We start from the raw sequence: 5,652 nt of genomic DNA, 5'->3' as shown, positions 1-5,652 counted from the left end.
ACGCCAAATGTGACAGCTCATAATAAAGATACACAGAAACAAAGTTGCACGCAAACAGTCTGAAACAGTACTTTTTAATATCAGACATAGCACATGCAAGGAGAATGTTTCTACTGTTATTAATCATAGCGCTACGTGCAAGTTCCAGCACAGAACCAATGACAAAAGATTTTGAAGTAACGGAAATAGAGAAGTCTTGAGGCCTGTATATTGATAATTTAGGGAAAGTTTATACTTACAGTACCACTTGGACAATTGTAATGTATTAATTTAGATGCTATAACAGGATGTTTTCAGAAAGCTGAAAGACATGCAAAATTAACAGTGCAGAGATGTAGGGACACACTGAAAAAACTAAATGAAGGATTAATAGTGTGTTACACCAACAAGCAACACGACACAATGAAAAGGTTACAAGGATACACCAGAGAAGAGACAAGAAGTAAGGGAGGTGTGTGTAATTTTTGGGCAGGTAAGTAAAATATTATTTGGCACAGTTGATGTTACATGTAAGGAATACATAGAGGCTATGGGGAGGAACTCTAAAAGACTTTTGAGGTTAAATAAGGAACAAGTGCCATTACTAAGAGCCATGTTGTCTAGAATAAGTAGAACGGGAAGAATAATAAAAGAAAATGAAAACACTTTCATGTCAGGAATGGAAGGGTTGGAAAAATTCATTAAATCTTATGTTAAGGAAACAGATACAGGATGTAAGAGGGCCGTGTTTGTAAGAATATGCAAACAAGTGTTACAACTGTCAGTTGTATTTGGGTAAATACACTCCTGGAAATGGAAAAAAGAACACATTGACACCTGTGTGTCAGACCCACCATACTTGCTCCGGACACTGCGAGAGGGCTGTACAAGCAATGATCACACGCACGGCACAGCGGACACACCAGGAACCACGGTGTTGGCCGTCGAATGGCGCTAGCTGCGCAGCATTTGTGCACCGCCGCCGTCAGTGTCATCCAGTTTGCCGTGGCATACGGAGCTCCATCGCAGTCTTTAACACTGGTAGCATGCCGCGACAGCGTGGACGTGAACCGTATGTGCAGTTGACGGACTTTGAGCGAGGGCGTATAGTGGGCATGCGGGAGGCCGGGTGGACGTACCGCCGAATTGCTCAACACGTGGGGCGTGAGGTCTCCACAGTACATCGATGTTGTCGCCAGTGGTCGGCGGAAGGTGCACGTGCCCGTCGACCTGGGACCGGACCGCTGCGACGCACGGATGCACGCCAAGACCGTAGGATCCTACGCAGTGCCGTAGGGGACCGCAACGCCACTTCCCAGCAAATTAGGGACACTGTTGCTCCTGGGGTATCGGCGAGGACCATTCGCAACCGTCTCCATGAAGCTGGACTACGGTCCCGCACACCGTTAGGCCGTCTTCCGCTCACGCCCCAACATCGTGCAGCCCGCCTCCAGTGGTGTCGCGACAGGCGTGAATGGAGGGACGAATGGAGACGTGTCGTCTTCAGCGATGAGAGTCGCTTCTGCCTTGGTGCCAATGATGGTCGTATGCGTGTTTGGCGCCGTGCAGGTGAGCGCCACAATCAGGACTGCATACGACCGAGGCACACAGGGCCAACACCCGGCATCATGGTGTGGGGAGCAATCTCCTACACTGGCCGTACACCACTGGTGATCGTCGAGGGGACACTGAATAGTGCACGGTACATCCAAACCGTCATCGAACCCATCGTTCTACCATTCCTAGACCAGCAAGGGAACTTGCTGTTCCAACAGGACAATTCACGTCCGCATGTATCCCGTGCCACCCAACGTGCTCTAGAAGGTGTAAGTCAACTATCCTGGCCAGCAAGATCTCCGGATCTGTCCCCCATTGAGCATGTTTGGGACTGGATGAAGCGTCGTCTCACGCGGTCTGCACGTCCAGCACGAACGCTGGTCCAACTGAGGCGCCAGGTGGAAATGGCATGGCAAGCCGTTCCACAGGACTACATCCAGCATCTCTACGATCGTCTCCATGGGAGAATAGCAGCCTGCATTGCTGCGAAAGGTGGATATGCACTGTACTAGTGCCGACATTGTGCATGCTCTGTTGCCTGTGTGTATGTGCCTGTGGTTCTGTCAGTGTGATCATGTGATGTATCTGACCCCAGGAATGTGTCAATAAAGTTTCCCCTTCCTGGGACAATGAATTCACGGTGTTCTTATTTCAATTTCCAGGAGTGTAGAAGCCGAATATGAACAGATGATAAAGGCTACTGTTAGTAAGCAGAAGGGCACATTGTAGCTGCATATAATAAATCCTACACAAATTTTAAAGTTTTTTAAGTTTAATAAGGGATGAGTCGAAAGATGTAAAGCTTCCTGTATCTCTAGCCAAATCATAAGAATACCTCTTGTTAAATATAACTGAAAAATAAATATTCATAACTGGAAGTATATTTGAGTTATGTAATAAATGTTCCCTTAGTTGATAATAATGTGTTCAACTACACTCATGCTCATAAATTAAGGATAATTGCAGAACATCATGCCACACAATGTGGCACTACACAAAACTAGCGCAAATAGCATTGGCACATAGGAAACACACACAACACAGATCTGTAAGTCCACGTCATTGGTGATAGTTGAGAAAACCGTCCTGAAACACATGTGCTACAAAACGCCACTTTCCGGGCATGTACCCTGACATCAATACGGGATATATATGACGGTAGTATCTGTTCCCGAAAGAACAGTTACCGTGGATGACCATGCAGCTTTGCTAGAAATGAAATGATAATTAAATGGACACCCTAGCTGCAAACAGGCGTTGATGTACTTCATTGGGGACATGTTGAAAATGTGTGCCCCGACCGGGATTCGAACCTGGGATCTCCTGCTTACATGGCAGACGCTCTATCCATCTGAGTCACTGCGGGCACAGAGGATAGTGCGTCCTCAGGGACTTATCCCTTGCACGCTCCCCATGAGATCCACATTCCCAACATGTCCACACCACTACATTCGTAGTGCGCCTAATAGATGTTTGCCCATCATACTCATTACTCGTGGCAGATTAATCTACCAAGCCCCGTACGAGTTCGAGAACAGCGTGTGCATTCGCACAAGAAAGTCAATGGCCGGGAAGCCATATTTTCAACATGTCCCCAAAGAAGTACATCAACGCCTGTTTGCAATTAGGGTGTCCATTTAATTATCATTTCATTTCTAGCAAAGTTGCATGGTCATCCACGGTAACTGTTCTTTCGGGAATAGATACTACCATCATATATAGTTAAAATATGGCTTCCCAGCCATTGACCTTCTTGTGCGAACGCACACGCTATGCCCGAACTCGTACGGGACTTGGTAGATTAATCTGCCACGAGTAATGAGTATGATGTGCAAACATCTATTAGGCGCACTACGAATGTAGTGGTGTGGACATGTTGGGAATGTGGATCTCACGGGGAGCGTGCAAGGGATAAGACCCTGCAGACGCACAATACTCTGTGCCCGCGGTGGCTCAGATGGATAGAGCGTCTGCCATGTAAGCAGGAGATCCCAGGTTCGAATCCCGGTCGGGGCACACATTTTCAACATGTCCCCAATGAAGTACATCAACACCTGTTTGCAGCTAGGGTGTCCATTTAATTATCATTTCAATATGGGATATGATCACCATGCACATGTACACAAGCCACACATGACGTTGGCATACTCTAGATCAGGTGGTCAAGCAGCTGCTGGGGTATAGGGGTTTGAGGACGTGCAGCAGTATGTTGACCGAGAGCATCCCAGACGTGCTCGATGGGGTTTAGGTCTGGAGAACACGCAGGCCACTCCATTTGTCTGATATCTTCTGTTTCAAGGTACTCCTCCACGATGGCAGCTCGGTGGGGCTGTGAGTTATCATCCACCAGGAGGAATGCAGGACCCACTGCACCCTTGAAAAGTTGGACATACTGGTGCAAAATGACGTCCCGATACACCTGACCTGTTACAGTTCCTCTGTCAAAGACATGCAGAGGTGTATGTGCACCAATCATAATCCCTCCGCACACCATCAGACCACGACCTCCATATAGGTCCCTTTCAAGGACATTAAGGGATTGGTATCTGGTTCCTGGTTCATACGAGATGAAAACCCAGCAAGAATCACTGTTCAGACTATACCTGGACTCGTCCATGAACATAACCTGGGACCACTGTTCCATTGACCATATACTGTGTTCTTGGCACCAGGCTCTATGGGCTCTCCTGTGACCAGGGATCAGTGGAATGCACCTTGCAGGTCTCTGGGTGAATAAACCATGTCTGTTCAGTCATCCGTAGACTGTGTGTCTGGAGACAACTGTGGCTGCGGTAATGTCTCGAGAAAGGCTACCTGCAATATTCCGTGGCTGTCTGCGGGCACTGATGGTGAGACATCAGTCTTCTTGTGGTGTTGTACACTGTGGACGTCCTGTACTGTAGCGCCTGGACACGTTTCCTGTCTGCTGGAATCGTTGCCGTAATCTTGAGATCACACTTTGTGACACACAAAGGGCCCATGCTATGACCTGCTGTTTTTGACCAGCCTCCAGTCGCCCCTTATAACGTCATCCCCCTTATAACGTCATCAATATGTGTTCTTTGAACCATTTTCAACACACAGTCACCATTAGCATGCCTGAAAAAGTCTGCATACTTATTCACTGCACCACACTCTGACATGCACCAACACACCTCTGCGTATGTGGACTGCTGCCAGCGCCACCGTGCGATGACCGCAGGTCAAATGCACCACATGGTCATACCCACCAGAGCATTGTTTCACCATGTATCAGCATTATCCTTAATTTATGAGCATGAGTGTAGTAAGGAATGTTCCCATTGCCAAAAGAGAGTCATCAATCAAAAGAAAGTATGAAGTGTGTTCAAAAAGTAAGGTGACTTTATACTTTTATGGAAATATATTTATTTACACATCAATATTCATGTTGTCTCCTTCAAATCAATCCCCCTCAGATACAATACACTTGTGCCAATGCTTCTTCCAATCCTCAAAGCACTTCTCATAAGCACTTTTTGGTACAGCATGGAATACTTCCAGCGATGCAGTTTTTATTTCCTTACGCATTGAAAATCTTTGTCCTTCCATAGGTCTTTCCAGTTTGGGGAACAGGAAAAAGTGAATATGGCGGCTGAGGCATGATTGTCGTGTTTTTTTTTTTTTTTTTTTTTTTTTCGCCAAAAACTCTCTCACAAGCAACGATGAATGAGCAGGTGCACTGTCATGATGCAAAAGCCAGGAATTGTTTTTCCACAACTCCATACGTTTTTTGCATATTACGTCTCGCAAATGGTGCATAACATCAAGAGAATACTCCTTATTGACTGTATGGCCTTGAGACAAAAATTCATGAAGCACTATGCCACGGTAATTGAAAAAAAAAAAAAAAAAAAAAAAAAAAAAAAAAAAAAAAAACAGTGAGCAAAACTTTGAGATTTGATCAAACTTGACGTGCTTTTCTCGGTCTAGGCTCTTTGGGATGCTTCTATTGGGACAACTGGGCTTTGGTTTCAGTGTCATAACCATAAACACATGTTTCAACACCGGTTATGACCCTTTTGAACAAATTAGGATCATCATTGACATCATTCAAAAGTTCCTGGGCGATGATCATTCGACTGTTCTTCTGATCAA

General features: G+C 46.0%; 1 non-coding gene across 1 annotated transcript; it reads left to right on the top strand.

Annotated features, from left to right (window-relative positions):
- The first annotated feature begins 3,477 nt into the window (after positions 1-3,477).
- On the top strand, positions 3,478-3,552 carry Trnat-ugu. Its single transcript has one exon. It is a non-coding gene; the product is annotated as a tRNA-Thr (tRNA).
- The last annotated feature ends 2,100 nt before the right edge of the window (positions 3,553-5,652 follow it).

The sequence above is a fragment of the Schistocerca americana genome, chromosome 7 (assembly GCF_021461395.2).
Source record: "Schistocerca americana isolate TAMUIC-IGC-003095 chromosome 7, iqSchAmer2.1, whole genome shotgun sequence".
Lineage (NCBI taxonomy): Eukaryota > Metazoa > Arthropoda > Insecta > Orthoptera > Acrididae > Schistocerca > Schistocerca americana.
Note: the sequence above shows the minus strand (reverse complement) of the source record. Positions and strands in the feature narration are given on the sequence as shown.